The sequence below is a fragment of the Puma concolor genome, chromosome C1, assembly GCF_028749965.1.
Source record: "Puma concolor isolate L17-30 chromosome C1, mPumCon1.1.hap2, whole genome shotgun sequence".
In the NCBI taxonomy this organism is placed as follows: Eukaryota; Metazoa; Chordata; class Mammalia; order Carnivora; family Felidae; genus Puma; species Puma concolor.
The window spans coordinates 182,262,316-182,270,774 of NC_141674.1; the positions used below are offsets into that span (position 1 = coordinate 182,262,316).

The 8,459-nt window shown below is 36.4% G+C and overlaps 1 pseudogene; it reads right to left on the reverse strand.

Annotated features, from left to right (window-relative positions):
* Positions 1 to 5,211: 5,211 nt before the first annotated feature.
* Positions 5,212 to 6,263, reverse strand: LOC112866580 (3-ketoacyl-CoA thiolase, mitochondrial pseudogene; annotated as a pseudogene).
* Positions 6,264 to 8,459: the final 2,196 nt, after the last annotated feature.

Here is an 8,459-nt window from a genome sequence, read left to right on the forward strand (position 1 = left end):
TAGATAAATCACCCTGGACAGATAAGAGCATCAAATGGATAATTTGAATATAAAGTAAGTGGAGTAATTATTTTAACTTCCTACACAAAATAATGAATTATGAATCCATACTAAATAAATCAATAAACAAAGAGAAAGCTCTCCTTACAATAGAAAACTAACATATATAGGTGTACATATATATACAGATTTATATACAATATATTATACTCTATGAAAATATTATATTATATAATTATAATATCAATATATTAATATATAATTTTAGATAATATAAATATACAGCAAAGCACATATTTTTACATACATACATATGTATATATAAAATTATAAAATCAATGGTTGGTAACACTTGTGGGTAAACATTTGATGAGCAGTAAGATATTGACATAATTTCAAAATATCTTTGTACTATTTTTAATAGATTACATAACAAAATACAGTAATTTTAGAGCAGAGAAACCTATTAGATATCACCTTAATGACCAAATTTAGCATCACCAATACCAAGATAAACCAAAAATCTTTTTCCTTTCAAACAAGAAAGACAAAGAAAAGCTGAGAAACAAATTTGCCAGATTACAGAAGAAACATGACAGGCGAATGTCATTCCAGATCATAGAATTTTGATAAGGATGACCTCTCATGAAATTTACTCCAGTCAAAATAAATAATCTTGAAAATTATCAAGTGTGTGAAAATAGCGCTAATTTTTAGTGCAAATAAAAAGAACACTCAGTTCTCTCTAAGTAAATGCAACAAAGGGAATTATTTAATGAGGGAAGTTAAAAAGTGCCTTTTCTTTGGCCATTAGCAGCTGGGAATAGTGGAAGGAAAAGAAGCAAATATATGAATATAATGGAGGAAAGTGAGTAACAGTAAAAGAAGAGGAAATACAGGCAGTATGGTGAGGGAAATAAAAGTCTTCTAGAAATAATCAGTCCTAGATATCCAGGAAACAACTTATTGTATTATTGTATAAAACATAGGTTTTAGTCAATAGGAAAAAAAAAAGTTTGAAAGACTTATATTTAAGAATATTTAAATGACTCATTAGGTATCAAAATGTTTGAAAGCATTAAAAAGTAAAGTAATTTTAAGTAAAAAAATGCATATTTTATGAGAAACAGACCCTTGATGATTTAAAGAGCCAACACTGGGTCTCAAATATATTTTTCTGATAAGATATTTCTGTTGTGAATGATTTTACAAATTGTTATGTTAGCTTTGTTAAAAAAAGGGGGGGGGGGAGAGTCAGGAGATTTTCATTCTGCAAAGAAATGGGATAAAAATGAGTCTTTAGATGTTACTTCTTCCTCTATATTTTTTGCTATAATGATATGACCATCCACCAAGCCAAAATTTGAGATTGACTTTGTCCCCAGAATCTCCTCATTAAATCAGTCACTTAGACATGATTAGTCTTTTCATTCACTGCTACATACTTTCCACTACCTTCAACTAACGGAGACATCCTTAGTTCAAAAATTTGTAATTTATCACGGTGCCTGGATGGCTCAGTCTGTTGAGCGTCCAACTTTGGCTTGGGTCATGATGTCACGGTTCATGAGTTCAAGCCCCACGTCAGGCTCTGTGCTGACACCTCAGAACCTGGAGCCTGCTTCAGATTCTCTGCCTCCCTCTCTCTCTGCTCCTCCCCTGCTCACACTCTGTCTCTTTCTCAAAAATAAATAAACATTTAAACAAATTGTAATTTATCTAATGAATTAATTACTTACTTTCTAAATTGTTTTTCTGGACTCTAACTCTACTTCATTTTTTTTTTTTTTTAATTTTTTTTTTCAACATTTATTTATTTTTGCGACAGAGAGAGACAGAGCATGAACGGAGGAGGGGCAGAGAGAGAGGGAGACACAGAATCGGAAACAGGCTCCAGGCTCTGAGCCATCAGCCCAGAGCCCGACGCGGGGCTCGAACTCCCGGACCGCGAGATCGTGACCTGGCTGAAGTCGGACGCTTAACCGACTGCGCCACCCAGGCGCCCCAAACTCTACTTCATTCTTATTAATGCATCATCTACATACCTTAATTTTTTTTCTCTTATATAAAAGTAAACTGATGCCTTCCTATTGTAGAAATCTCTTCAGTGGCTTTCCACGGTTTGTGTGATAAGGTTCAAATTCACTACCATGGCCTACAGTTTTGAAAAACAAAATTCAAAGTTCATATATATGAAAATTCAGATGCTTGAAATTTCAGTTATCTTATAAGCCTTATAGTCATACATGATCACTGAACAGAGATGATCGGTACTACAAGTATAAAATTGTGTGTTTTGCAATTTTTGGTTTGTACACTATAACAGTAAAAGTTTTTTTATTGAGGATTTAGGAAGAAGATATATAAAGTATAATAAAGAGAAAGGAAAGAAGAAAAGAGGAAATATGTACTAATACATGCTCATTTTAACAAATAACACCATGGAAGATCTAAACTTTCTTTGTATGATTATTAAGATTAATTATCTGAACAATAATTTTCACGAGGTTGTTATATTAGCACTCAAGTTACATATATGTCTAATCATGAGCATAAACATTTCAAAAATTCCATTCTACATTTTTGTAGCTAAACGTATTTTTCTAATATATTTTTATTCACACCATGCCCTTCAATATAGAAACAGATACTGATGTCCACATTTATTTAGGTCTTTCCTCAGCCTTAGCAACTCATGTGTCTTATTGTTAGCTCAGTGAGCTGGCACTAGCTTTGCACCTCGGGATGTTTACTCTGGCTAATTTAGCCACTGAACTTGTGACGTCTGGTGTTTGGCAATAAAGTCCCAGTTGGAGTTTCTAACCAACAGCGGTTTGCATTTAGTTTCTGAATCTCTGTTTTACAATCTTAGTACCTTCCCTTCCAATCTCATGAAGACAATTGCTCCTAGCGATACCTGAACCTGAAATGAACTGAAAATATTTTACAGCTTTTCAACTTGCCAGCAGTAGAAGAAAAATTCATACCAATCCCAGCACTCTGAACAGCTGTTGCTATAAGGTGATGCTGCTAAAAAATCCCAAAATAGAACAGGCAAATACCATCCCTGCGAGGGTTCTACTATGTTTTGGAGATCTCCAGCTGGAAACTTAATTGTAATTTAAACAGAGCATACAGAAACAGCTTTCCTGAATCTCTTCACCATACTTTTATTGAATCAGATAATTTAATCAATAAGTCACAATACACTCTAATGTGGTACTAAGTAATATTCTAGGAGCAGAGAAATTTGATCTTTGCTGCCTATTATTTCCATCTTCCTGCACTGCACTCCTCTAGGATTTAGATAATATATTTCTCCATTCTAATCAAGTCTTTAAATACTTGCAATCTATTTCCTTTCTTGTGTTAATGCTCATCAGCCAAAGACAGTTAGGAACACACCTGGGTTTATTCTTGTTTGCAGCAAGAAAGGCAGGGAGAAATGCGCAATGTCTTGGTAAGAAGGTGTATTAGAGTTCTCAAGAGAAGCAGAACCAAAAGGACAAAGAGGACATGGAGACAGACATAAAGGTGGATTATAGAACTGGCTCAGGCAATAATGAGGCCAAGAAGTCCCACAATCAGCCATCTGCACATCTGCAAGCTAGAGAACCAGAAAGCCAGTGGTGTAATTCAATGCAAATCAGAAGGCCTAAGAACCAGAGAAGGCAGGTGGTGTAAATCCTGGTGAGAGTCCAAAGGCCTGAGGACCAGGAATGCCCACTGTATGAGGGAGAAGATGTCCCAGCTCACGGGGCGGGGGGGGGGGGGGGGGTGGGGGGCATTTATCCTTCCTCTGCCTTTTTGTTATATTCAGGCCCTCAAAAGATTGGAGGATGCTAACCCACACTAGGGAGAGTTCTCTGCTTTACTCAGTTCACAAACTAAAATGCTAATCTCTTCCAGAAACACCCTAAGAGACACACCCAGAAATAATATTTTACCAGCTATCTGGATATCTGTTAGCCCAAACAGGTTGACACATAAAATTAACTATCATAGAAGGTATGATAAAGAGCCTGTTACAGGGGCATCTGGGTTGCTCCATCAGTTAAGTGTCCAACTCTTGATTTTGGCTCAGATTGTGATCTCACCATTGGTGAGACTGAGTCCTTCATCGGGCTCTGCTTTGACAACACAGAGCCTACTTGGGGTGCTCTCTCCTCCCTCTCTCTGCCCCTCCCCTGCTTACTCTCTCACCACCCCCCCCCCCCAAATAAACATTTCTTTTAAAAAAAGAGCCTATTACACAATTTAGGTTTTGATTATTTGGTGAAGAGTTTAAGGAAGCAGGACTTTGTCCTGGCTTGTCTACTATCTAGAGGTGGGGACAATTCAATAATTGAGTATCTCAAAGAATCTTATGTATTGAAAGGATAGACTAAAGAGAGGCTAATAATATAATTAATTTTAAGAAGCAGCAATTGCTCATATTAACCAGGGAAGGGTTATACTTGGTATCTTGTGGCTTGGACCATGCTTCACCTATGTTCACACAAGGATAGACTAAAGAGAGGCTAATAATATAATTAATTTTAAGAAGCAGCAATTGCTCATATTAACCAGGGAAGGGTTATACTTGGTATCTTGTGGCTTGGACCATGCTTCACCTATGTTCACACATGGTAATAAAGTGGTCTCATTTTTGTCTTTATCCATTAGGGTTTCAGAATGGTCTTACCTAATTTTGAGATTCCATGAAAAAATTTATGTTCAACAAGAGACTCAAAGACCTATAAGTTCTAGGTTAGCTTCTAGCACCACCAAGGCCTGGCTGAAAGTACCAGGCCAGGTCCAATACGTCTAGGGCTTACTGTTTCTTACTTGTTTCTATTAAAGAATGTTAATACAATGTTAAATAGTAAAGTATAAAATGTAAAAAAAAAAAAAAAAATTGAGAATTCCCCATAGAGGTATTTATTCATTGATTGATTTATGTTTTTACTTACTTTTGGAAGTTAAGGCAAAATTTATTCAATTTCCTTTCAATCATATCATCTAAAGCATGTATTTTTTATGGCAAGGATACGATTTCTTTTAGGGCCTTCTACAATTATATTTTAGTTCAGAAATGCATATTTGACAGTTACAAATTAGAGAAAACATTTCTGGCCTGAGCCCTTATCCAGGATGAGTACATCTTTACCTGTTTTTATGTGGCCTAGCCAAGTAAAGTACCAGAGGGCCTTGGCGGTATCCTTATTCTCCTCAGGCTGTCCTCTGAATGATGAGCACCTTGGCCACTCCTCCAAAGCAAGCTGATCTGGCAGCATGTTTTCCACTATCACATCTTAATTCATGAACCAGGTATGCAATAATCTATATCTGGATCCTTGCAATGGCTGACTCAAAGCAATGGCTCTTCTATTCACATTGGTTTTACTTGGGTCTAGATCTTGTTGACTGTCACGTACTAGAGAACAAAAGCTTCATTCACCTCTACCAAATCCATGTCCTTAAGATTCAGTCTTTTTTTAAATTTTTTTATTTACTGCCGTACTGATAGTAGAGAGAAGGCCAATATCCATGATAGAGGAATCACATCCAGACACAAAATAGCCCATAATTCTTGCCAGTCATGTGAAGCTGTGTTTTTTTGTTGTTGTTGTTGTTTTGTTTTTTTTCCTTACCAGCAACTTCACTGGCTATGAAAGTGCCAGACATTCCCAATGTATTCCTTGAAGTGAGGGTCCCTTCTTTCTTGAATACTACAGGAAGTTTATTTAACTGTTTCAGGCTTGTTTGGGGCCCAGCACGCTCAGCTACTTGCACTGCCTATATTCCCTTCTCTGTCTTCACCTCAGTTGGTAACATCTCATTATTAAAGTAACCGGCATCATTAGCAGCTTTTCCCCTCTGCTGTGATTACAGGGCATATTTGTTACATTCTTCTTTGCCACTTTTATGTTTTGCAGCAAAACTCTCGGCAGTAATTCCCATGGGAAATCGGACATGTTGCTCTGTTAATGTTGCTCACAATGAAACTTCCAGCTTAAAAGCATTTCCAAAGTTGGTTCTAAAATGCGCGTTTCTGACACAGTAGGGAACCTGGCTTATATTTTTGGATCCTCCACACAATACAACTTTAGCTTCTTAAATACAAATTTCCTGACATTGATTCACAATGGACTGAAAAACAGAGCTACAAAGCCCATTAACAGGGAGGGCTGAGGTATCTTTGAGATTCCCACAGTCAAACCAACATGCCTTGCCAAGTATGCAGTGTCTGAAGAACTATTTGCCAATTTATTATAAAGCATGCAATTCAAATGCAGACAAATGGAAGACATACTTTTAGCAAGGTATCGAGAGGTGGGGAATGGGGGTTCTATGCTCTTCTGGGCACACCACCATCTAGCAGCTTTTATTTGTTAACCAACCTCGAATCTCTGATTCATTCATTTCTCATTCATATCAGAAAGACTTGCAAAACAATGAAATTAATCTTTAATAGAATTTTTTTAAATTCTCAAGTATCATTTGAGGCAGCAACAGTTGTAGGTAATTTTAACATGTCTCTAAACTCTTGGCAAATAGAAGTTCAGTCTCTCCTACCCTATTATTATTTGCACTTGGAATTTTCTCTTTTTTAATGTTTATTTATTTTTGAGAGAGAGAAAGAGCACATGCGCTGAGAATGGGCAGAAAGAGGGAGAAAGAAGATCCAAAGTGGGGTCCTCACTGACATCAAAGAGCCCCATGCGGGGCTCAAACTCATGAACTGCAAAATCATGACCTGAGCCAACGTTGGATGGTTAACTGACTGAGCCACCCAGGCGCCCTGCGCTTGGAAATTTCTATATATTTAGTTTCTAAGTAAGGACAATTCTGACTTAGAGGAATAAAGACACGTGTTTAAAATACTGAGATCAAGTATATCTTTCAGTGCCATCACCATGTTATACTTAACAAGATCTATATTTTATGCCAAATTCATAACAAGAACCTCCATAATAGGAACCATCTTATCTTACTTGATTGAGGTAATTGTTTGGCCAGTTAATTGAAGAAGTAATGTAGAGTAGGAAGTACAAACAAAAAATGTACACACACCTTAAAACTTTAGTTCAAATTAAAAACATATGCAGCTACTGGATGATGAGTGGAGAAACCCTTTTCTGTAGTTTGCTGATTTGTGTTTCATCTTTTTACAGAAAAAGACATCCTAAGACCTCATCTGCAATATCTAGCAATGGTTTCACGAGGAGAAGTAAGAGGTCCAGAAGACAGGTGCTTACTAGGCATGGTAGTTTAGGCAGTACATTTTCAAAAGGGGATTGAAACGTCCAGTCAACTGCAAAGATTATTTATGTGAAGATACATTGAGAGCTTCTGTGTGTTCTGTAAAATGAAGACACAGTCTTCATAATTAGTAAGGATCTTCTTTATCATCTGAAAGGGGTGATAATTATTTGTAAGTATGTAAAAGTTTTATGCCCTACATGTTAATGCCTATTCGTTAGATAGGAGGTGTTGTAATTCTTGTTTTTCCCCTATATCTCCTTTCCTGAAGACACTACTGCAAAGTAGTTTGGAAAATTAAGAATAGAAAACAGAATTCTCAACAGCAGTTGGCCGTTTAGTTGGCTAAACATACAGTTGGCCAAAATGTATTTATAACTTATTTTTTTAGAAAATATAGACAATAAGGTTATCATTTATCGATATCTATATAATCTATAGGTAATCTATATGTATGCATTAAACATATAACATACATATGTATATACATGTATATGTATGTTTTCCCCACAAACACCAATGATATATTGACATTCATCCTACTTATTAGCTATGCTGTCAGTCAAAAAAGCTACGACTGCTCTCTAATGGCATCTGGCAGAAGTAAACCAAGATTAGAGGATAAAGTGATCGGTCAGGCCTCCAAGCCAATCTGTGCAGCTTTCAATTCCAACGAATCAGTGACACCTGCATGTGGTAATCATTCTCTGGTTACAAGTGCTGGCAGAAACAAGAGACCTGTTTTTCAAGCTAGAGCAAAATGAGCTAAATATAAATGTGAAAATCCTCTTCACAGTAAAATTGTAATCCTATTTTTTAAAGGAGGAAATAGCAGAGCTGTCTTATTCACATTTTCAATTATTTTGTAGCAAGGTAGATTAAGCTTAAGCACACCAATGAAGGACAGATAACCATGGTGGGGATGTTATCTTCCAGCGTCCATGATAGGGATTCAGACTCTTGTCCACTAGTATCTTGCCGTGGGGCTTCAAACTGCTGTGCTGGTACTCGCTACACCAGTATCCTTTTTAGTTACTTGTTAGAGATGTGTGAACCTTTCGTCTTGTGAAACTTGCCAACCTCAGGAATATTTTATGAGTTACCAGCTTTGCAACTTTTGCAGAATACATTCGAACATCACTTTTACAGGCAACAGGACTACAAATGTTTCTCCAAAGATTAAAAAAAAAAAGGTATATAAAAAAAGAAACCTT